At 51.1% G+C, this 25,394-nt stretch overlaps 1 protein-coding gene across 3 annotated transcripts in view; it reads left to right on the top strand.

Annotated features, from left to right (window-relative positions):
- The first annotated feature begins 2,036 nt into the window (after window positions 1–2,036).
- Window positions 2,037–25,394, top strand: part of ECRG4 (ECRG4 augurin precursor) — an 82,297-nt gene continuing 58,939 nt past the window's right edge. For 2 of the 3 annotated variants that reach the window (XM_019931033.3, XM_073790953.1), the window contains exon 1: window positions 2,037–16,393. The gene's annotated coding sequence lies outside the window, so the exon portion shown is untranslated. The remainder of the gene's footprint in view (window positions 16,394–25,394) is intronic. The other variant, XM_073790954.1, reaches the window with a different exon arrangement.

Here is a 25,394-nt window from a genome sequence, read left to right as displayed (position 1 = left end):
CCTGCCTCATCCTGGCTTTGCCTTCTCTCTGCCAGTACAGAGGTGCTGAGCTCAGACCCTGGACACAGCAGCCCCCCAGCCCACCCCAGTTCCTGAGCCAGTCATGACCAGAACTGCCCGTACACGTAGGAGGCGCGCCCCACCCAGAGTTAGAGATTGGGCAGAAACTGGTCGCCTGCCGGCTCCAGGGCTCAGGATCTCAGGGATGAGCCCTGTCCGAGCTTTCCTGAAACCTTCAGGCTGCAGCCTTTCTAGCCGGGTTGAGAGGCTGATCGGCTGGGCAGTAGCCCAGGGTACAGAGGCTGGGACAGCAAAGCTGGGCTCATATGTGGAGCCCAAGGATGCCAGTCACAGAACCAGACCTGGTGGAGAGATGGACGGGGCAATCCCTGGGGAACCAGCACTTTCAAAGGGCTTAAACCCGGAGCAAATGCACTAATACGGGTGATGTCCAAGGCGGGGGCCGGTGAGGCCCGGCTGACGGGGATCTGGGAAGGAGCAATGGGCCAGGAGGGCGGCCAGAGCTGGGGGTCAGGTTCCAGAAAGACTGGAGGACATTCTTGGGGGAGCCAGGGCAGCTTTGAAATGAGCCTGCAGCTGACCTGAGCTGTCCAGCGCGTGCAGCTCTTGAAATGTGGCGAGTCCAGATGTGCTGAAGTGTAAATTACATACCCAGTTGCGAAGACGCACAAAAAAATGTGAAATAACTCATGGATACGTTTTTGTGTCAATAATATGTTGAAATAAAAATGTATTGGATCTATTGGGTTAAAGAAAATGCTTTCTTAAAATTCATTCCAACCTCTTTCTTTTCATTTTTTAAGCTGTGTCTATTAGAGAATTTAAAATGACATAATTGGGCCACATTATATTTTATGGGACAGAGTTGCTCTGGGCTGTTTGTCCACCTGAATTCCCCAGGTCCCCCAGCTGGGCCCCTTCTTCTCCTTCCAGCCCGTACCTCTCACTGTTGAACAATTCTGTCCTTGGAGCGCAGCGTGGCCGTGAGAGGGAAAGGATGGTGCTACAGAGCAGGAAGAGGGAGAAAACAAAGAAGCTCCTGGAAATTAAACATAAGATGCCCTTATTATAGGTTTATCAGAGAGGTTGAGTAGTACTTTGAGAAAAATCTTCTAAAATAGAAGAGGTAAGAACATTATAGGATATACAAGAACTAACCATCAACTATGAGGAATTCCCACCCCCAGAAAATGGGAGAAAATGGCCAGAAGAAAGTGATCCCAGTACAGGGAGACAGACGGAGGAGGGGATGCAGAAGCTAAGTCCTCGTGTGTCCAGCAGGAACGTGATAGAAAGTGCCTAAGACTGAACGACTGGGAAAGGGCAGCTTTACCACATTATGCAGACATTTGGTCCAGACGTAGCTGTTAGGTGGTGGTCTCGAGAGAAGGGGGCAGGGCATCGCGAATCCGCGAGGAGGAGAGACCACCCAGCCCACCGTCGAGGACCCCTCACCCTCTTACTTACAACAGGAGACATGATCCCAGCCAAAATAAAGACATAAATGTGAAAAGCAAAGCTTTTAGAGGACGCCTTAAACAAGATTTTTGTGAATTTGAAATGGAAAAAAAATTTATAAAATGTGTAAACCTTGAGGGAAATAATAGACAAATGCAGCCCCATTAAAAGGAAGAATTTCCGTTTCTCCAAAGAAGCTTGTCAGCATTTTCTGAGCTGGATTTTATAACAGCGTTTACGTAGGTCATATAGGTTATTCTCTGCCTGAGCGAGAACTATTCACGTATTAGTGAGTCATTCACGCATTCACTGAACAAATGTTTACTGAAAGCCCACTCTGTGCCAGGTCTCGACATGCATCGGGGGAAAAACAGTAAACATCACCTTCATGAAGCTTATATTGGGGGGGGGGAGGGAAGACAAACAATAAATAGTTAACATAAAAATGGGTAAATTACTTTATCTCATTAGAAAGTGTAAGTGCTATGGAAAAAGTAGAATAGGGAAAGGGGGCTGAACTTTGGGGGGGTGCTGGTTGGACATGTGATTTTAATAATGTGGTCAGGGTGGGTGTCGTTGAGAAGGTGACATTTTAGCAAAGGCTTAAAGGAAGGAGCTTGCCACAGAGATATCTGGGTAACAAATGCCTGATATCTTTGAACAGCTGTGTGAAGAGCACACGTGCTGCATCTGGAGCTGAGTGACTAAGGCAGAGAGGAGAGCAGATGGGCTGGGAGAAGCCGGAGGGTACGAGTCCCACCGGGCCAGTGGATGAGCCGGGCTTCCCGTCCCAGTGAAGTGGAGGGTCTGAGCAGAGGGCAGACTTAGTCTGTCCTAGTTGTTTCTTTAACAGCTTCGTTGAGTTATAACTGATATACCACAAACTGCACCTATTTAAGTGCACAATTTGATCATTTTGACCCAGGTATACACTTGCGAAACCATCGCCAAACCAAGATAATGAACAGACCCATCCTGCCCCTTTGTACCCCTTCCCCCAGCCCTCCGCCAGGTAGCCACTCACTGCTTTCTGTCAGCAACGATGAGTTGCATTTTCTAGATCACACGGTGTGTACACATTTCATCTGGCTTATTTGTGACTTATCCTCGCTGTTTCATGTTTCCACAACCCATTCCTTTTCTTTGCAGAAGACTGTCCCATTGTAGGGATGGACCAGAATTTATCCCCCAACCTGCTAGTGGGCATTTGAGTTGCTTCCAGTTTTGACTATTACAAATAAAGCTGCTGTAAGCATCTGAGTCCCGGTCTGGGTATGTATTTGTGCCCTCTTTTCTCTTGGGTAAGTGCCTGCAGTGGGGAAGCTGGGGCACGTAGCAGGTGCAGGTTTACCTTCACAAGAATCGGCTCTTTTGCAGAGTAGTTGTGCCGTTTTGCAGCCCACCACCAGGGAGGGTTCCAGTTGGTCTACACCCTCGCCAGCACTTTTAGATTTTAGACAGTGCAACAGGTGTGTCGTGATGTCTCACTGTGGCTTTAATTTGCATTTCTCTAATGACACATGACGCTGAACATCTTTTCTTGTGCTTTTTTGCCATCCAGATATCGTCTTTGGTAAAATATCTGTTCAGACCTTTTGCCCATTTTTAAAACTGGTTGCTTGTTTGCTTATTATTGAGTTATCAAATCCATATTCTGATAAATCTGGCAAATATTTTCTCCCAGCCTATGGCTCATCTTTTTTTTTTTTTTTTTTTTTTTGCGGTACGTGGGCCTCTCACTGTTGGGGCCCCTCCCGTTGCGGAGCACAGGCTCCGGACGCGCAGGCTCAGCGGCCATGGCTCACGGGCCCAGCCGCGGACCCGGACCGGGGCACGAACCCGTGTCCCCTGCATCGGCAGGCGGACTCCCAACCACTGCGCCACCAGGGAAGCCCTATGGCTCATCTATGTATCCTATTAACTGTGTCATTCAAAGAGCAAAGGTTAATTTTTTTCTCTTATGGATCATTCTTTTTGGTGGTGTAACTAAGAAATCATTGTCTAACCCAAAGTCACACAGATTTTCTTTTATGCTTTCTTCCAGAAGCTTTATTGTTATACATTTAAGACCTTGATCCATTTGGGGTTGATTTTTGTATATGGTGCAAGTTATGAATCCAAACTTAACTTCTTACATGAATGTAAATTATGAATGTTTGAAACTATGAATATTCAATAGTTCCAGTGCCATTGGTCGAAATGATTATCCTTTCTTCACTGAATTGTCTTTGCCCCTTTGTCAAAATTAAGTTGTTTAGATATGGGTGGGTCTACTTCTGAACTCTATTCTGTTTGCCAATGTCTATGCCAGTAACACTCTGTCTTGATTATTGTAGCTCTACAATAATTGTTGAAATCAGGGAGCATTAATCCTCCAACTCTGTTCTAAGTTGTTCCGCCTATTCTAGGTCCTTTGTATTTCCATATAGATTTTAGAAGCAGCTGGTTAATTTCTACAAAAGGAAAAGGTCTGCTTGGATTTTGATTGGGTCTGTTTTGAATCTGTGGATCAATTTGAGTAGAATTGAATCTTCCAGCCTAAAAGTAAGGTCTATATCTCCATTAATTTAAATCTTCTTTCATTTCCATCAGGAAGGTTTTGCCGTTTTCAGCGCACGGATCTTTCCCACCTTTGGTCAGATTTATCCGTAAGAACTTAATACAGTTGACGTGATATTAAGTAAAACTGATTTTCATTTCAATTTCCAATTGCTTGTTCCTAGGATGTAGGTAAGTACTTGATTTTTGTATTTGAATTTTGTGAGCTGCAACCTCGCTAAACCCATTGATTCTAATAGCTTTTTGTGAATTCCGTTAGGTTTTCTACGGAGACAATAATGTTGCCCGGGAACAGAGAGGAGGAGGTGTAACAGACCACGGGGGGCTGGGCTCACCTGGCAGGCTTCCAGGAGGTGGTGACGAGAGGAAGTGAAGCTGCTGCCGCAGGCCCGAGGCTCCCTCCTCAGCCCCCCCACCTCGGTGCAGCCGGAAGCTGGCATCGCTTCGGGCCCACCCCCTGATGCAAACGGGGGAGATTTCATTTGGAACCAGTCAGGTGGCCAGAAAGGCAGAGCCCGAGACACTTGCGTCGCTGCCTGAGGAGAGCAGAGGTGGGTGGCCCAGGAGCCAGCAGGTGCGGGCTGGGCGCTGGTGATGCGGCACCTGCCTGGTCATCATGGGCGCAGCTGGGTCTGCTGGGTGACTCCTCCTGGGGTCTGCTCCCGTTCTCCCAAGCATTCTGGAAGCCACCTAGCCGCCTGGGATAAACCCTTTCTACTGCAGCTCCCTCACGGTTCTAGGATCCGGGCAAGCGCTGGCCTGGGTGTGGCAGCCCAGCAGCCCTAATAATTGGGCAGGAAGGGATGGATCGGGGCCCCTGTGGGCTGCATGGGAGGAATTCTAGGTTGTCAGGCCTGGCAGGAATCTAGCACCCCCACTTTGCAGTGGAAAAAAGTAGATGAAAGACGACATTTAGAATTACGGGAGCCACATCTTAAACCCCAGGACCAGCTTCTGGTGCATACGGGGCACTTGTGCCCAGAATGGTGTTGCAGAGGAACTGAGTGGAACCTTTTGATCCATAATTGGAGACTCCCCTTCAAGCCCATGTGCACTGGGCCATCCCCCGGCGTGAGAATCACCGCGAGGCCAGCAAGAAGCAGCAGCTGCTGGAACCCGGCGGGGAGGGGCCATCGAGAAAAGGCTCGTGACTGTTTTCCCCTGTGTCAAACTAATGGAAAAGCAGCCTTCCCAAGGACCCAATTTAGGCTGATCGATAAAGTGCTTCGCCAATTACGGCAGCGAGAGGCTGTTTAATTGTAACAGGGCAGTGGTGTGCGTTACATCAGACGTTTGTTTTACATCTGAAAACCCTAGAAATGGAAATTAATAGCTTCACGCAGGAATGGACTTACTCGTGGGAGACCAGCGATGCTGAGCGCACCCGCGATGACTCACTTTGCTTCAAATTCATTTCTGTGATGGAAACACAAAAAGTGACTTCAAGAAGGAAAAATCGGTTGCACGGAAATCTGGCAAGTTTTCGCAAGAACTGAATTGCTCTTTTGTTTCCTGACCTGTGGTATGAGGTTGTCAGCTGAAACTGGGTCTCTGCTGCGTCAGCACAGCGACAGGCCTGCTGAGAGGCGGAGAAGGCCGCGCGTCCGGTAGTGGCCCTGCCCTTGGGCTGCACACCAAGGAGAGGGGAAGGCAGGCCCCCCAAGGCCGGGGCGCTGCCAGCTCAGCGCGGTAGGGGAGATTCCACGGGGAGGGTTCTTAATGCAGATGCGGTCCAGCACGAATCAGGAATCAGGACCAAACTTTCATTCAGTTGTCATCAAGATTAAAGAAACCAGGAGGAACAATGTGTTCAACCAATGAGGGCTTTTTAAAAAAAAACCCAACTCAACCGATTTCGTCCATTTGCATAGAGTCCAGAAGGAACTTGTCTTTGTGACCCACCCTTAGCCCCAGGCCTGGCACGTGTACCTGCTCTGTTTAATAAACGATTGTTGAGTGATGTGAAACCAAGGCAGAGCTAGGAGTAAGAAAATGCCTCGGGTGACAAGGCCAGCCTACGGCAGCATTCTGGTTTTTGAGAAAAATGGGCCAGATGTGGGACCCTAATGATCGATGATGGACGCGGAGAGCAGGAGCTGTAAGCTTCTCTGTAGCCTGAGTGGAGTCTGGGAGGATCTCAGAGGGGTAGGGGGCAAGGAGGGTGGAGGGCCTGGGGTGGAATGTCATAGCAGCCACTGTGAGCAAAATGGATGGAAGAAAATGATCTTCTTGGCCCCCTTCCAGCCAGACAGCCCCAGCCTGCTGTTAGCTCCCTGCCACCAGCCACAGAGAGGCTTCATCCTCTGCCGCCCCACACGCTGGGAGGGTTAGAGCCCCTTTATGAAACAATACGGATGGTTACTGAGTAAGGTCCTTCAGCCAACACTCTGCAAATCTTAAAGCTGACTGTTGGAAACCAAATATATTTCCCCCCCCCAGAGTTAAATGGATCAGACATTGCTAGAAGGCTCCCTCTCTTACCCCCAGTACAGAAATTACACATGTTTTTTTGAGCTCTCCTAGGATCATGTAAATCAGAGGGCACTTAAGTTGTTCCAAGGGCTAGAGGAGAGAATGTCAAAACCAGGAAGAGGAAAGTGGTTGAAAATCGGCAAATTCCTCCTGTTGGTAAATCAGCTGCCCTTTTGCCAAATGCCGATGAACAAAATATTCTAGAAGGAAGCAGCCCCAGCTCGCTCTCAGCTCCAGCCTCGGTGCCTCGTAGCTCTGGCCGCTTCCCCCAGGGAGGGGGAGGGCCGTGAACAGAAGGGCCGATGTTATAGAGGGGGAGGGCCGTGAACAGAAGGGCCGATGTTATAGAGGGGGAGGGCCGTGAACAGAAGGGCCGATGTTATAGGACACACAGCCTTGCCTCATGCTCAGCCAGTGTTCAAAAATTGCGGGAGGGATCTGTCCTCGTCAGATCTGGGGAAAGTCATGGGAAGTGTTTGGCCCTCGGGGAGTCACAATACCTATTGACGTATAAAGGCTCTGAGGATTCCTGCACCAGGAAAAGCTCCCTTGGAGCTTGCTAACAGCGTTTTGCGGGTCACAGAGAAACAGGCACCTGGAGACAGGCTCGGGATGCTGTAGCGGCGTTGGGGGTGCTGTAGGCAGAGTCTCCAGGCTGTTGCAGGGTCCCTTTCCCAAGGCCCTTTCCCAAGGCCCTTTTAGGGGGAGGCATGTTTTTGACTGGAGGAGCATCTTCTTGGGTGTCTCTGACTCTGGAGACCCAGGAGGGTCTAAAGGTTCAGGTGGGGAGTTCAAAATAGACAATTCTGGAAGTCCCACAGAGCCCTTCCTCCCTGGGGTCCTGGAGTCAGAAAAAGTGCGAAAGGGAATCTTTGCTTTCCTTCTAGATCAGTGCAGGTTTAGTAGACAAAAGCGCAACCCGCAGGTGACATTTTAAATTTCCTAGTAGCCATGTACGTTTGAAATTAAGGTTAATAGTATATTGTATTTAAAACAATATATCGAAATAATCTTATTTCAACAAGTATTCAATAAAAATTATTAATATTTTCTTTTTGGGGATTTCTTAAAGTAAGTTTTCTAAATCCAGTGTCTGTTTGACGCTTAAATATATCCCAGTTCAGACCAGGCACACTCCAAGGGTCCAGTGGCTGCAGGTGCTGGTGCTTCCAGATGGGACAGCCCAGCCCTGGATTGGTACAGCTTCTGCACGAGACAGGAAACAGGTTCCAGGTTTACCCTGCCCTGGGGAAGTATTTGGGTTAAATTGTGGTTTCCCCTCTGAGATGGTAAATTTTGTGTCAACTTGACTGGGCTAGGGGAAGCTTCATTAGCTGGTCAAACATTATTTCTGGGTGTGTCTGTGAGGGTATTTCCAGACTATATTAAAATCTGAACCTGTGAAATCAAAACTGCAATGGGATGTCACGTCACACCGGTCAGAATGGCCACCGTCAAAAAGTCTACAAATAAGAAATACCGGAGGGGATGCGGAGAAAAGGGAACCCTCCTACGCTGTTGGTGGGAATGTAAATTGGTACAGCCACTATGGAGAACAGTATGGAGGGTCCTTAAAAAAATTAAAAATAGAGCTACCATATGACCCAGCAATCCTGGGTATGTATCTGGAAAAGACAAAAACTCTATAATTTAGAAAGATACATGCACCCCTATGTTCATAGCAGCACTATTCCCAATAGCCAAGACATGGAAACAACCTAAATGTCCATCAACAGAGGAATGGATAAAGAAGATGTGGTGTGTGCACACAATGGACTATTACTCAGCCGTAAGAATGAAATATCACTATTTGCAGCAACATGGACGGACCTAGAGATCATCATACTAAGTGAAGTAAGTCAGAGAAAGACCAATACCCTGTCACTTACATGTGGAATCTAAAAAATTGATACAGATGAATTTATTTACAAAACAGAAACAAATAGAAAAAATAGAAAACAAATTTATGATGACCAAAGGGGAAAGAGGGGAGGGATAATTAGGAGTTTGGGATTAACAGATACTCACTGCTATATATAAAACAGATAAACGACAAGGACCTACTGTATAGCACAGGGGACCATACTCAATATTTTGTAATAACCTATAAAAGAATCTGAAAAAGAATAGATATATGTATGTATGTATGTATAATTGAATCAGTTTGCTGTACACCTGAAACATTGTAAATCAACTAGACTTCATAAAAATACATCTGAATTGGGGGACTGAGTGAAAGACCACCCTCTGCAGTGCAGGTGGGCGCTGTCCAATCCCCTGGGGCCTGGGTGGAGAGGGAAGGTGGGGGGAGGAGACCTTGCCGTCCAAGTGAGCTGGGTGTCCGTCTCCTGCCCTCAGTCCTCCAGATTCCGTCCAGAACTTACACCTTCAGACTCGCCTGAGTTACACACCGGCCTCCTGGGTCTCCAGCTCGCAGACGGCAGACCGTGGGCCTTCCCAGCCCCGTCACTGTGTGAACCCATTCCTGTGATAAACCCCATCTGTATGTCTCTGTGTATCCTGTCGGTTCTGTGTCTCTGGAGAATCCCGGCCCACACCCTCTGTCCTGGGAAATCTCGAGGCTGAGAACCCTACCCATCACGGAGTCCTCCAGGAGGCCCCAGCATTTAATCACCGTGTGGTCACCAGACACATTGGTCCTTTGCTTTCCCGAAAGTCTCCTGTGACCTGAGTCCCCAGCATCGCTGCTTCTTCCTGGCACACGTGTGGTGAGCAGGCTCCCCTCTGACGAGCCGTGTCTGTCTGTCTGTCTGTGCAACTGATCCCCACCCCCTTGGCTCTCTGACCTTTGACATCGATGGTCTGCATGGAACAGTCACTTTTTCTTCTGTTTGATCCAGGAAACAAAACGTGCTTCAAATTGGACAGACTTGGGTCTAAGTCCCATCAGGGGGTGAGTTTGGATGTGGCCAACTCCTCAGACATCCACTGAGTGGCCTCCACGTCCCAAGCCCCAACTCAGGTGTCCCCCTGGGGCAGAGCGAGGGCAGCCGGTTCTCCCCGGGACCCCTCCCTGCCCATCTCCGTGGAAGCACCTGGAACTCGCAGGCACTGCCCCCCGGTTGGGGGCTGTCAGAGGCAGGGCTCGGCTAAGCGGGTCTGGGGTGGGCTGCTCCGTACCTACCCCCATCCCCTGAATTTCTGCCTTGCTGTCTGCCTCCGGGGGATGCAGGCCTGCCAGCAGGACAAGGAGCCACCCAGCCACACTCCCCGTTCCCCACCCACCGGTTTCTGCCACGTTTACCGAGATGCGCCCTCCCCCAGGATCCTACAAGACCAAGTTGCTGATCAGTTTACGTTCTGGTTTTCCTTTTTGCAGCATGAGGCCCCAGCCTTCCAGGGCTGTCTGGAGAGAAACATGCTAACGCTGGGAAGAGGTCACTTCGGGGCAGTGCGGGGATGGCGGCGACCCAGCGATCCAGGACCTGGGCAGCAGAGGTCCTGGCCCCAAGACCTCCAACAAGCCCTTCCTGCTCTGCGGTTCCGGAATGAAGGTACCACGCGATGGACTTGAAGGCGTTCCCTTCACAAGGCCAGATGCCTGAGCAGCCAAAGAGGCCCAGCTGGGTGCCGGCCGTTCTGAGCTCCTGCAGGCCCGACCTCGACATGCTGCGTGACCCGGGTCCCAACGGGGCGCCAGGATCTGCCACGCTGTCCAGGGGCTTTAAAGCGGCAAGAACGTTCGCAGCTCATGCAGCGGCTCCCCATTCCCCTCAGGAGTCCGGTCCAGCCCTGCCCCAGGACCCGCCAGCCCCCTCCAGCTCACATCCGGCCTCGTTGGCCACTTTTCTCTTACTTTTGTTGTTTTTTTCAAGTCTCTCCAAAGGAGGCTGCGGAAAGGGAGATACAGGGAAACCCAGTGACACGGCTACCTTCTGACAGGCTTAAAAAGATGGTTGGGTGAAAAGTCTAAAATGAAGGGCTGAAAACATTTTATCTCGGCGCAAGTGGTCTTCGATGAACCAAGTCGTGACTGGACCCTGGAAGGGGGCTCCGTGCCTTTTGGGGGCAGCCCCGCCTGGTGAGTGGTGACAGGAGGGGGCTGGGGGGGTGGCAGCCGAGGACCTCCACCCTCCCCCATCTGCCTTATCTGCTTATCAAACGCTCGTACTTTCTATATGAAAGGTAGTTATTTCCGTGCAGAGTCTGGTTTTTTAAACACAGTATCCAGCGTTTTGTGACTTCCTGTCTTCTGACAGTGTGGTTTTGGGGAGTTTCCCCCACTTTCGTGAGCGCTGACTCTGCCGGGTCAGGTCGAGGCCCGGATCCACGGGCTGAGTCCCGGGAAACCTCTGGGGGAGCAAGACTTCTTCAGGGCCTGCTCCCTGCTCCCACCTCAAGGAGTCACAGAGGCTCTTGTCTCTGAGGACAGAGCCTTGCTGGGTGGAGGGGAGGCGCCAACGAGAGACCCCGCCACCTGCTGTCTGCAGGGAGGGGAGGCCCGTGACTGCCCCACACGAGGGGGCTGGACCGGCGCGTGCATCCTCTAGACCTCATCCCAGAGCATCACCTCCCTTCTCTCCCCTGACTCTACGTCCTTGGAGAGCATGTGGCCAAGAAAGCGGGTCTCGGCTCTTCCCCTTCGGAAGGAGCAGAAAGGAAACAGCACACGCCGCCAAGCAGGCCGCGTCCGCCCCCCGCCCTCCTTCCTGCTGCCCTGGAGCTGGCGCTGCCGTGCCGGCCGTGGCCCTGACGTTCCCGCAGACCCAGGCAGTCCGCTGATGTCACCAAGGCAGCGTGTGCTCTGAAAGCGTCCATCTCTCAAGTTCCATGGGAATGTCACTGGAAAGCAAGGCCAAGGTCACGGACCCTTAAAGAAACTGCACAAACGAGGCTGTGGGTTTTGGAAGACAGAATAGAAACACCCATAGCAGTCAGTACAAGATACCGTGGGTGACCAGCCCGCCTGCGGCCAGGGGCCAGTGCACAAGGCTGAAGAAGCTGCAGAAGAAGAGGAAGGGCTTCTCCGCACCCCGATTTGTTCAGAGGGAAATTAGGGAGCCCCGAGGTGCTGGCTCTGACTGGACCCAGCCTCAGGGAATCCGAGGGGCTCATATTCTGGAGCTGCCAGGGGTGTCTTGTCCTCACACTGAAGATGGAGGTGACACAGTCAGAAGCAGAAGGACAGACAGGATTACTTGGTGACATGGAAATAACACCAAAGCCATTCTTTATCCCCCGGACTTGGAGACGTGCTAAGGAGATTAGGAAAGATGCCTGGAAGGAGCAGTAACGCTGGGAGGGATGGTCATTTGTTCATTATTCTAGAAGGTTAACTGATGACTGCCCTGGTCAGGCCAAGTGCTGCAACTCAGGGTGCACCGTGGGCAGTGCCAGCCCCTCTGGGGCTTACACCCCAGGAGGGGAGGTCAGGGCTCATACCTGCCTACAGGGATGTGGAGGGCACAGCCCAGCGACAGAAGCCACCAGCGCTTGTGACGCTCGTAGGACAGCTGGACTCTCCGTCACCCCAAGTGGTGGACGATGCAGGACGTAGAGATTCCAGGCCGTGGCTCGTCCTTGGGTTTGGGCGCAGAGGCGGGGCGAGCGAGGGGCAGGGGGGTGGACACAGGGTAGCCCTGTCTCTCCATCCACACCCGCTGGACCCATCTACAAGGTGAGATGTGCTCACGGATCCGTCCGCTTCAACAATTCTAGAGAAATTCAGGAGCGATGGACCCGTAAGAAGGAACTAAGGGAAAATGAGACATTCCAGGATCGTTTTCAAGTTGTTTCATTTGTTGTACAAAGTAATGAACACCCCGCTTAGGATGCCCACCAGGCGCCTGCTTCACCTTGGAGGCCCCCAGCTGGAAGCATGTCTCTACCTTTCAGGAAAGTGGAGGTCCTGGGTGTCATCAGACTCGAGAACCTCCCTGGGTGCTGGCCGGGCATTGGGGCAGCCCGTCCCCGCCTCACGCGGACATCAGGGTGCAGGGCGCCCTGAGGCACAGGGTCGGAGCAGAGAGCCTGCGCGGGCATCTGGCCCTCCTGCTGCCCGGCTGTGTGAGTCTTGCATCTGGACACTGGGTCTCCACCATGCGCTGGCTTTCCAAGGCAAGCTTTCGGAAACCAGAGCGATTCCTCTGATGACCTTAGAGCAACGAAATCAGCCTGGAGGAAAATAATAAAGATCTTTTTAAGATGATGAGAAAGGACAGAATACCTTAAAAATAATAATATTTTACTTAAAATATGGCTGCGTCAGAAATGTGAGAAGCTACAAAAGCCACTCAAAAATGACAGGGCCGTCAGCAAGTTGTTTAAGTAGTTAGTGACGCAGGTGTGGTGTTTAAAATGCCCCTGGGTCTTGGAGTCATTGGAATCGACTTAGATTGAATCTAGCCTGGATCCGATTTTCCTCCTGAGGTCACTCTGCTACCTCTCTAACCCAAAAGCAGAGGCTTTAGGAGTTCCCAGGAAATGATGGCTAAGTGACTAAGTGCTGCTCTTGGTAACGCATCTGCTCCTCTCAACCAGTTTCTTGTGCTTGAAAAAAGTTTTCTTTTCTCCCTCTGCCCAAAACATGCAGCCAACCTCTTGAGGATTTAATTTGCATTTGTCAAAGCTTTCAAAATTACACCTAAGGCTTCTCTTGCCTTTGTTGAGGGCTCCAGCCAGTATTTTGACCATCCGTTTCCCGTCTTTTCTGAAATGGCCTCACCAGCTCCCCTCCAGCCTATGCCTCACCCCACCTCGCCGTGTGCCCACCAGGACGACAGAGTCGAGGCAGAGACACGGCCCCACCGTCCTCGTGGCCTCAAAGCACGAGCCGTCTGGGGCACGAAGTGTGTGGCTGCGTGTAGGGTAAATCCCTGCGACAACAGCAGATGCCGGGACTTCCTTTTTCTCGTAGCTCGGAAGGTCCAGCGTTCAGAGTAGGGACCCGACCACAGGGCACATCTACCAAGGTAGCTTCACGGAAGGGATGTGCCTGCGATGTTCACTGCCGGATGCAACTGTGTACCTGCTGCTTGAAGTTGGTCTTCTGCTCAGACGCCCCATCCAACGTACACACGTGGACACACACACACTCACACACTCCCACACCTCTACCCAGCACACACTCATGTGCACACACACACGTACACACACTCCCATACACTCATACACCTCTACCCAGCACACACTCACATGCACACACACACGTATACACACTCCCATACACCTCTACCCAGCACACACTCACATGCATACTCACACGTACACACACACAGACACACACACACTCCTTTCCACTTACAGCCCAACTTCATCCTCCTGTTACTGTATGTCACCCTCTTCTTTCCCTTGTTGGGTTACCCTTAGGAATAAGACCTGCCTAGATGTCTTCAAGCCTGGGTGGCCCAGCTAATGAGCAGCATGGCTGAGAAGAAGGTGATTCCCAGTTTTATGATCCTCAGACCCTGGGATCCAGGGTCCCCTCCCCCAATGTTACCATTATCTTCCAGGGACCGGACAGAAGCTTGGCGTTCTCCCGGGCCATCACCCTTTCCTATTAAAATAGAATCTTAGCTGGTCTCCCTGCCCCTGGCGTCTGTTCACAGAAATCCCCCTCCTCTGTGCCACCAGATGGGCTTCTAAGTTACCACGTCTCTGGTGGCTTCCTACCCAGCTATCCAGGGCTCCCCATTCCCCACAGGGGAGAGTCCCCTGGGGGCTCAGTCTGGCTATCGAGGCCTCTGCCACGCAGCCGTGTCTCCGCTGAGGCAGTGTGGTCAGGGAGTAAGAGCAAACTTTCTAGATCAAACTGAGCTGGGTTTTTTTCCCCAGTTCTGCCACCCACTGACTGGGAACTTTGGGCAAGTCTTTTAACTCTCCGAGCCCTGGATTTCTCACCTATAAAGTAGAAACAGCCACTATTATCGAGGGCCTCCTGAATGCGAGGGCCCAGGCTGAGCTCTTGTGAAGGGCGGCCCCCACCAGTGTGGCCACTGCCCAGGTGAGAGCGTGCTCCAGTGTGTTCAGTGGATGTGAGCAGACTCTGGTGGGAGTTTACAGGTCACCCCCTCTCACCCTTTCTGGGTGGGAAGTTACAGTGACAGCAAATGGCAGACTGACCTCTGAGCAGGCCCCCAGCAGGCCCGCCTCTTCCTGAGACGCACCAGGAAAAACAAGCGCCGCCCACGAGGAGTTCTTGCCAGAACTGGGTCTGAATCTGGTGGAGCCGACGGCCCCCACTACCCGATCCTGCAAACCTGGGAGAGAGTGTACGAAAGGATCCCAGGAGGATGCGGTCGGCAGGGCCCCAAATAGAGGGAATGTTGCATAAACTGAGCTGAGTCGTGCATGGGTTTCCTCTCTGAGCAAAGAACACCTACGTCAAGTTGCCGTCACCACCACCTCCATCGCTAAAGTTGGGAGAGGCCGGAGAAGCGTCTAAGGCTGCCCCCACTAGGAGCTCCTGTCCTGCAGGCTTGTTCTGTCCTGGCTGTGTCACAAGGCTGTATCCATGCCAGGACGGTGCCTGAACACCCTCCACGCGCCAGACTCAAGTCAGAGCCCGGGACGCTCCAGCGAGAGCGGTGGCGGGGGGACACCTGCCCTCGAAGGGCTTATGGTCCACCTTGTTCCAGAAGGAAGGAAGCCCAGAGCCGATGGGGAGGGAAATACGGCCATGACGCGGGGGAGGGCTGTGAGGAAGTCCTTGGAGGGACACTTAGGGACAAACAGAAATGCTGTGGGTCTGGGTTAGCTTTTGTATTTTAAGAGTTGGCGGAGGGATTTCCCTGGTGGCGCAGTGGTTGAGAATCCGCCTGCCAACTCAGGGGACACGGGTTTGAGCCCTGGTCCGGGAAGATCCCACATGCCGCGGAACAACTAAGCCCGTGCGCCACAACTACTGAGCCTGCGCTCTAGAGCCCGCAAGCCACAACTGCTGAGCCCACATGCCACAACTACTGAAGCCCACGCGCCTAGAGCCCATGCTCCGCAGCAAGAGAAGCGACCGCAATCAGAAGCCCGCGCACCGCAACCAAGAGTAGCCCCTGCTCGACGCAACTAGAGAAAGCCCGCGTGCAACAACAAAGACCCAATGCAGCCAAAAATAAATAAATTAAATAAATAACTAAAAAAAAAGAGTTTGGTGGGCAGATTTGTCAACATCTGTCCGTCCTCAGTAATACACTTCGGTAAAATGGAAAAAAGTCTGTCATGTCCACCACGGATTAACAATACAAATACACTTAGTTTTATTGTCTCTCTAACCACGTCTAGACCCATCCACAGAGAGGTCTCTCTCCTGTTCTCCCTGATGTCCATTTTCATCATGTCACCTCCAACCTCGATCATCTTTTTTGCATAAACTCTGCTTCCCAGAGCCCTGCCTCCCCAAGACATGGTCTCAGTAAAAGGGGTCATTCAGATCCTTATGACTGAGGAAGAGCTCTGGGGAGAGCTTTCAGGATGGAGGAGTGCCCACGGCCGGGCCCTTCCAAAGTGAGCAGCTGTGCAGGGGAGCCCCCGGCATCTCCTCCCTCCTGTGTGTCTGACACTCCCTGTTGTGACCAGACCCGGACAGCGGGGGACTTGGGACCTCCCAGCCCTCCCATGGCTGCATCCCTGATGTGGACCACGATGTGGCCGGAATGTTCATGAGAACTTGGCATCTGAAAGGAGCCCAGCCTGGCTGGGACTCTGTTCCCGTGTGTCCCGCCTTGCCACAGTGAGACGAGCCACAGGCACGTCGCTCTAATTACCTGGCCCCACACCTGGATCCCGAGCAGCAGCAGAAGGGGCTGAGCTGTTTGCTTTTGAGCTCATCCCAGGTGCTCACCTCCAGCTGCTGGAGAGCAAAGCCATCACAACAGCCTCTGATGCCAACGGTCCTTGCGTCCCGGAGGGATTGCGCGCAAGGTGGAAGGTAAACCTTTTCTTTTTTCTCTTGTAGGAAAGAGCAGGGTTTACTCTAGCAAAATAGTCAGAAGACTGTTTTTGCCATTTAATGAAATTCTGAGGTTGAGATTCTGTGAAGAGAATCTGAGGCAAAGGGACCATTTCCACCCGAGTGGGGAAGGCAAATGCCTCGTTCTCTCGGCTGTTGCCATGCTGGGGACCCCAGGTAGCGCCCTGGGAGGGGCAGGTGTGTGGCTCTTTCTCTCCCCCCCTCCCCCCCAGGTTCTGGCTGTGTCCTGCTGGGGTCCTCAGTCCAGTGCTGAAGGAGCACATCTGGATGCCTCCAGGTTGCCACTGCCTCTCCGGAGAGGATGGGTTGTTCTTGGTTATTTTCCCACAGCTGGATTTGGAGGGTGCATTACTGACCCCAGTTCTTCAGCAACCCCCGTACCTGCATCTTTGCTGTGTGAACTTATGGTTTTTCCCCAAGAGGAAGAACACATCTCCCTCCCTAAACTTTGGCCACGTGACTCGCTTTGGCCAGTGACTTGGAACAGAAGGGATGCGGTGCCGATTCTGAGCCCAGGCCTCAGGGTGCCTGGATGTTTCTGTTTGCTGTCTGGCACCTCTGCCTGAACTAGACACATAAAGTAATTAAAATGCTAAATTTCGTCTTCTGTATATTATGTATATCTTACCATAATTTTTTAAGTATCTAAAATTTCTAAATGTATAAGAAATAAGAAAAATGTTTTAAAATGAATTTTAAACATTTAAAAATAACACAGATGAAATCAAAAGTTATCTGTGTAGTGGTTAGAAAACCTTGATGTTCAACCAATTTTCTTTCAAACAATACAATTAGCTCCGAAATCAAAAATTTTAGACTCATGAAAACATTGCCAAATAAGCAACATAGGCATAATTGGCTAAAAATAGTTGTGAGGGAGGGGAACAAAAACGGAAGTCTGGGTGACAGAGGCTCTGTGTGATGTTGGGTGAGGCACTTGACCTCTCTGGTCCTCGGTGGCATCCTCCACAAAGCAAGGGGTCAGCCCCAAGAACCAGGACTCTGTCCTCATTGGTCAAGTGAGTCGGGTGTGGTCCTTCCAAGCTTTACTGCGAGGTCAGCAGCAGTCCTGCCCCGAAGGCAGCAGGACTCCTTTCCTGCAGCGTGAGGTCCCCTTGCAGATGGAGACATCAAGACCCATTTCCTTTCCTCTCGCGCCATCACTTTGGGCTTCACAATTAACCTGCTCTTCGTCGTCTCCCCTCGACCCTGACCTGCCTGCCCCCATCAATAAATGATGACGCGTTTTTGGAAAAGGAAGGGCAACACTAAAGGCATGCTGATCAGTACTTGCTTCACGGAGACGGACGATCGCTCAGGAATCTCTTTCTTGAGAAAAAGGAAGGAACAATATCTGTTAGGTTCGGTGCCAAGATATCGAGCGAGCCTGGACTTTCTCGCCTGTTGGGAAAAAGATGTGAACGGTTGACTCTGAGCAGGAGGGCGCACCCACCTCCTCCTTCCGAGCTGCAGGCAGCGGCCTCTGTGCGGCTCTGTCAGGACCATCTCCGCTCCATGGACGGGTGAGCGCTGGGCGGCGGGGAGAGCCTCAGTTCCTGGATGGACAGCTTAACAGAGGGAGTGGGAACACTTGTGCTATCCTGCCCAAGCCTGTGCGGACGCTGAAATGATGCAAGGGCTTGGCATTCAGAAACCGAACACACAGTTACCCGGGCCCAGGGAAGGCTTTCAAGGGGAAACCAGGGACTTCCCTGGTGGCGCAGTGGTTAAGAATCTGCCCGCCAACGCAGGGGACACGGGTTCAAGCCCTGGCCCGGGGAGATCCCACATGCCGCAGAGCAACCAAGCCCATGCACCACAACTACTGAGCCTGAGCTCTAGAGCCCGTGAGCCACAACTGCGGAGCCCGCGTGCCACAACTACTGAGCCTGAGCTCTAGAGCCCGCGAGGCGCAACTACGGAGCCCGCGTGCCACAACTACTGAGCCTGCGCTCTAGAGCCCGCCAGCCACGACTACGGAGCCCGCGTGCCACAACTACTGAGCCTGTGCTCTAGAGCCCACGAGCCACAACTACTGAAGCCCACGTGCCTGGAGCCTGTGCTCCGCAACAAGAGAAGCCACCACAATGAGAAGCCCGTGCACTGCAATGGAGAGTAGCCCTCACTCGCTGCAACTAGAGAAAGCCCGTGCGCAGCAATGAAGACCCAACGCAGCCAAACATAGATTAAAAAAAAAAGGGGGGGAACCAAACGCTTGGGGTGCCGAGAGGATTTGCAAGGAGCAACCCGAAAACAGGTTCAGGATACACTATCGTCCCTCAGTATCTGCGGATGCTCCAGTCCCTTATACGAAACAGCGTGGTGTTTGCATACAACATAGGCACTTCTCAGTATGCAATCCTGCTAGTTGAACGGAAAGGCAGGCTCAACAAAGCATCAGGGGTGTGCTCCCTGCTGCTCACGTTTTAGAAAGGAGAGAAGGCTATGAGCAGCTGTCGCTAGAAACACGGGGATTGCTGTAGGCAGCAGATGGGAGGCGGGACAATTCTGGTCTGGAGGGAAGCACAGAACCCCAATACTGTTGTGATCCCGAGCCTTCTGACGTTCTAGTCTCATCAACAAAGAAACGATCTCAGTCCAGATAGGCAGCTGGTTTGCAGCCCAGAGGACCAGCCTTTGCCTCTGGCGGCCCGTCTTCTGATGTCTGATCCTGTTTGCAACCCAGCCCTCCGCTTCTGACCCCCTCTCCTGAAGTTTCTCCCTCCCTTTTTTGTTTCCTTGCTTTTTCTCTACAATTAGCCTCATTTTGAGTCTTCAACCATCCAAAGGCCTCTTCGACCGCCCCGTGGTTCCTTGGCAGTCTTTTTCTCAGACAAAAGACTGGGTCCCTTGCCCTGGGGTCAGTGACAGTGCAAGTCCCTCGCCTGCAGCATTGCCTGGTACTCCTATAATCCGTCCCTGATTCTACAAGACTCCACAGTTTCCACTGGTGCAGATTCCAAGTAGGTCAGGAGCCGGTGTTCGCTGATCAGAGGCTCCCAGGGATCTGCAGATCAGAGGCAGTCGGGTGTCTTGTAACCTTGGAGGTGACATCATTCGGAATCAACACAGGCTGATCTCGGTGATGCTGGAAGCGATTTGGAGATAATGAGCCTCTGTCAACTTGAGAGGAAGACGTTGTTTACATCACAGCCCCCTCTGCTGAGCCATTTTTGAACACAGTTGGGCTTTCAGTCTCTCCATGAAAAGAAATTTTAACAAAAGTCGTTTCCAAGTGGGAAAGTACCACTGTTTCTTCCACGGGAAAGTAGAGTTGTCTAGCGAAAGCCTCTTGTCCGGATCCGCACGTGGGGACCCAGGGGAGCCTGCAGCCTCTGTTCCGGGCCCAGGAGTTGCCGCGTGTGCGGAGTGTGAGCCGGGCTGAGGCTGGGGTCCTAGTTCCCGCGTTGCTGTCGTTTGTTTCTGGATCCACTCAGATAGCAAGATGGCTTGGGTCTGTAAGAGGAAAGTAATCATCTTCGCTCCTTCCTTTTGGCCCAGCTAAGACGGGATTGGATAAACCGCTGAAGAGAGCAGTCTCGGCCTCTGTGCCTCGACTGATGGATCGATCGGGATCCTGGCTGACCGGAGGGATGAGGGAGGAGCCTGAATGGCTTGGCGGCCGGCGTCGGCAGGGGACCGCGCTCTCCTGGAGGGCTGCTGGGACCACTGAGCACAGCTCCTCTTTCCGGGCTGCCAACGGCCCCCCTCTTCCCTGGAAGAGTGATTTCAGCTCCAGGGAGAAATTTGCTCTGCTCCCCCGAAGGATCAGACCACCGGTGTCTTTATAATCCTTAGTGCCTCAGGGTGGAGGGGGTGGCAGTATTAGTCCCAGCCGTACAAACGCCACATAAATGTCGATATTGTTTTAAGTTGCCTATTAAAGGGAACAGCCGACTCCATGAAACTGTTTTATTTATTTATTTTGTTTTTGGCTGTGTTGGGTCTTCGTTGCTGCGCATGGGCTTTCTCTAGCTGCGATGAGCGGGGGCTACTCTTCATTGTGGTGCGCGGGCGTCTCGTTGCGGTGGCTTCTCTCATTGCGGAGCACGGGCTCTAGGCATGCGGGCTCCAGTAGTTGTGGCACGCGGGCTCAGTAGTTGTGGCTCGCAGGCTCTGGAGCGCAGGCTCAGTAGTTGTGGCGCACGGGCTTAGTTGCTCCGCGGCATGTGGGATCTTCCCGGACCAGGGCTTGAACCCATGTCCCTGCATTGGCAGGCGGATTCTTAACCACTGTGCCACCAGGGAAGTCCCCATGAAACCGTTTTAAATAAATGTAGATTGCCCAGTTCCGTGGCCTCTGTGTTCATCCTCTGTTACCTCAAGGCTTTTTGTCTTAAAATGAGCTCCAACCCACTGCACAAAACTGGCAATTTGTCTGAAAGCCGAGCTCAGCTCCGGGTCTATGGGAGGGAGGCATCACTGCCCGATTCCTCTAAGGATGGTTCTTCCAAAGGAAGGGGTTGGGGGCAAAGGGAGATGGGAGCAGAAGAGGAAAGGTGAGCATGAGGAAGGAGGAGAGGGTCTGGAGTTTTCAAAAGTGAAGGAAAGTAAAGACAAAGAGGTAAAAGTAAGAGGGAATGAAATTAAATTTCCCAAAGCACAGGGAGGTCATGGCCCACGCCTTACCCACTTCCAGGCTCTTGCAGACATCCCTGCTTTCTTAAAGACTTCCCTAACTTTCTGGCTCTAAATCATTACTCTTTGGATTTCCTGTGCTTCCCCTGTGGACAGGGCAGGAGTTGGCATTGATACTCCTGCATACCTTTCACAGCTCAGAGTATAACTTCCAACAAGTCAAAACTATGGTGTCATCCTAAGCTTGAATAAATATGTCAAACACCTATTAGATGATTAATAAGGGAACACATATAATAATAATGATGATTCAGAAAGCAGATGAAGGAATGGGGTAGTTGTAGGCATCTTGAAAAACAGAATGAAGAATGAGATTGTCGATTCTGTCTGTAAACAGTGGTTTAATGTTCTACAGGACGAGAGAACCACAGCTTCTCCAGGGGGTAGAAATCGACCGGTGACCGCACAGCCTGGGCTCTAACCAGTGACCAGCAATGTGGAACAGGTATATTCTCCTAGAGATCTAAACACCCCTTGGGCAGGCCTGTTAATGCCACAGTGTGACACTGACAGAACAAGCTGTGCCCCACTCCTTATTTCCAAGTTTTAGATAATTTCTCTTAAGATAGGGGTTCACTATATTTAGGGAATGACCACAAGAACAACATATAAATCTCACCTTATGTCCTTTAAGTAAGCAAATCTTTTCTAATTCCCATGACCTGTTTAGTGTAGCTCTGGGACCCCTCACTGGACTGTGGAAATTTGAAGGATGCAGGCCTGTTGACTTGAGAATGCCCTTTCATACTGTGCGGTTAACATACTTTAATGAAGTCCTGGGTCACACGTGCACCCTGGAGACACAGCATTCGATGACGCCGTGTGTAACACGCCTGCTGCGCTAGTGAAAGCCGGTTTTTCATGTCACCTCAAGCAGGCCCAGGCTTTCCTCCCCGCCAGATCTCATATTTTATTGAAAAATTTTCATATAACTAAGATATTAAATGGTACTTAGAATATTAGCTTTTATTCAACTCTGAGTTGACTCTGAATCATTTCATACAGTTAACAGCTGACAGAAAGCAATGTACTTATGTCCAGGTCTCACATAAATAGTAAGGTCCAGTTTAATGGAAGCAAATGAGGAAAGTTTTAAAGACCATTGTTTGAAACATTTTGCTAAGTTCCAATGTTTCTCCTCTGCCCCAGCTCTACACTAAGAGGCCAGAGCTCAGCTCAGCTAAGGGCAGAGTGAAAACCCCCCCTCATTCAGCCGTGCAGAATTCTGCGCACCTGCCTTCCTGGTGACACGTGTGCTGGTGGCGGCCCTACTGTGTCCCCGCTGCATCGCTCTCCACCCAGAAACCCGCCCGCTGGCTGCGGTCCGAGAGGGACACGGAGCAAGGCTGTGGGGACCTGCTGGCACCTGGTCGCTTCTCCCAGACCTGGCTCTTCAGTCGCCTAGAACTGCTGTCAGGCTGGAGGGTTCAGCTAGTGCCGATAAACCAGATAAATCCTTTGGGGGCTAAGGATTCTGCACCCCGTTCCAACATGGGCTTTTTTTCCCCACACCCAGCCGTTCTCTGTGACCCCAGCTGGGTGTCATCCAATTCGACTCAATTCTGACCCTGTCTCCCTGGAGATGGCATCAGATCCCACAGATCCCACAGGCTGTGCTTCCAGCCCGCTGGCTCTTCATCTGTGCACAGGGGACTCTCCTTGCTGGGGGAGTCATTGGCTCGTGTGTGCATGTGTGTCTGTGCCTGTGTGTGTCTGTGCCTGTGTGTGTGCGCACGAGCTTCCCTTCCGGAGGTTGCTCTTGCTTTGCCCACTTAGTTTAACACAGTGGTTTCAGCACGGCCCCTCATGTATGAACTGATCCTCAGGCTGGGATGAAGAGAGCAGAGGCTCAGAACTCAGAGTCCCTCGTGTAGCAGGAGCGCAGGGCTGCCTGGGGTGTGACTGGGAGGTGAGTGTGGAAGGGTAGGAGGAGGGACTGTCAGGAAGGTTCTCAGACGCTGAGCTGAGGGGCACGGCTTTTGCTATGGAGGGAAAACAAAATGTCACGTGGAGAGCGAATCATCACCTCTCTTACCTGTTTTGTGTATCCCGAGTTTTATATATGACCCTCTGTAGAGGAGACAGAAATAGCCGTTCTTCCCTTCTCTCAAAATAACAGAATCCACATTCCTGCCCAACCCAAAGGCATTCCAGCTTCTCCTGCAGCTACGGAGGTCACATACGATGTTCTAGGTAATGAGATGCAATCAGACCCGCCCAAGGCGCTCGCAGGAAATCGCTTTCCTTGAAGTCAGAGTTCTCTCTTCCTAGATGTCGGTTGAAGTGGCTCAAGCTTCACTCCCTCCTGGACCAGGAGGATGGGACAGGCCTGGGCATGACAGAGCAGATCCTGACAGACTCATGGAGCCACCAATAGCCCTGCACAGGCTCTCCTGCACCTGACTTCTTCATGCTTCTGGTGTCCTTGGGACCCCGCCCTCACTCAGTGGTCTCAGTGCTCTGCAGCTTCTCTGCCTGTCAGCTCCTACTTACTTTGAACTCATCTCTTAAAACAATTCCTTAGGTTTTAGAATTGTCAACTCTACCTTTAAACATTTTCGGCTTCCTTTATTCACTTTTAATTTTTCCTCTACGTGGACAGTCCTCAGAGAACTGGATGAGGGAAGGATGGCTTGTCCTCTGGAACTTTTGGTCATATTTTCCCTTATTTAGAAACAGAGGCTACAAACAGGGGATGTTAGACTTGGAAGCCATGGCAGAGCTCCTGACTTCACTCTCCACCGCGCTGACAGACGCCTCCTGTCCCGTGAGGGCCCTGCCCTTTGCTTCCACTCGCAGCTCCAACGAATGCTTCTTTCACATCACCCAGAAAAATTTGCTCCAAACGACTTAAGCTGCATCCTCCCAAAGAGTGAAGACTCAGACAATCTGCCCTTAGGCTACAAAGCAGAGCAAGTCTCGTCTCTGCTGCCACCCCTTCCCAGCCGGGGGGACGCCTTCTGAATATGGCCGGTTATGCAAGGCCCCAGAGTGCACCAATGTTCCTCCAGATCAAGAAGCAAAATGTGCCACCCTGTATTTAGAGAGAGCTGCCACCTTCCCCAAGAGAAAAGCCCACAGAAAAGTGGATGGCCCATCTGAACATGTGAATTTCTAGCAACACGGGTGACGTATTCGGGAGTCTTATAATACGTGCCCGTTAACCTGATAATGAGAAATATTGAAAAATCACATTTTAATGAAGAAATATTGTCTTTTTTCTCTCCCATATCACGAAACAATATTACTCAGAGTCTTTACGTTTCTCTTTGGTCTCAACGTCTTTTGTCAACTGATCTGAACAAAGGTACCAAGAATACACAATGGGGAAAAGATAGTCTCTTCAATAAATGGTGTTGGGAAAACTGCATGTCAACATAAAAAAGAATGAAATTGCAATCTTATCTTACAGCAGACACAAAAATTAACTCAAAATGGATTAACAACTTAAATGTAAGACCTGAAACCATAAAACTCTAAGAAGAAACGTAGGGGAAAAGTACCTCCACATCAGTCTTGGCAATGATTTCTTTGATACGACACCCAAAGCACAGGCAACAAAAGCAAAAATGGACAAGTGGGAAACAACAAACTGAAAAGCTGCTGCAAAGGGGAAAAAAATCAACAAAATGAAAGGCGACTGACAGGATGGGAGAAAATATTTGCACACCATATATTTGACAAAGGGTTAATATCCAACGTATACAGGGAACTCCCAAAACTCAACAACATAAAATCCTCAAATAACCAGAATTTTTTAAAGCTCAGGGTGTGGAACCGTGCCCTGGAGCAGACAGATGGCCAACAGGTGCATGAAGAGATGCTCGACGTCACTAATCACCAGGGAAACACAAATCAAAACCATAGAAACGTATCGCCTCACACCCGTCAGAATGGCGATGATCAAAAGGACAAGAATAGCAAGAGCTGCTGAGGGGGGACTTGCGGGGAAGGGAACCCTCGTGCACTACCGGTGGGAATATAAATTGGTGCAGACACTGTGGAAAACAGCATGGCGAGTCCTCAAAAAAGTTTAAAATAGAGCTACCGTACAATCAGCAATCCCACTTCTAGGTATGTATCCAAAAAATCGAAATTAGGATCTCAGGTATCTCTGCTCCCATGTTTACGGCAGCGTTATTCACAATATCCAAGGCATGGAAGCAACCTAAGTGTCTACTGATGAATAAATGGATTAAGAAAAATATATGATCGCATATACATACATTTAGTTGAATATTATTCAGCCTTAAAAAGGAAGAAGATCCTGCCATATGTGACAGCATGGGTGAACCTGGAGAACATGATACTAAGTGAAGTA

Source organism: Tursiops truncatus, chromosome 14 (genome assembly GCF_011762595.2).
Source record: "Tursiops truncatus isolate mTurTru1 chromosome 14, mTurTru1.mat.Y, whole genome shotgun sequence".
NCBI classification, from domain to species: Eukaryota; Metazoa; Chordata; class Mammalia; order Artiodactyla; family Delphinidae; genus Tursiops; species Tursiops truncatus.
Note: the sequence above shows the minus strand (reverse complement) of the source record. Positions and strands in the feature narration are given on the sequence as shown.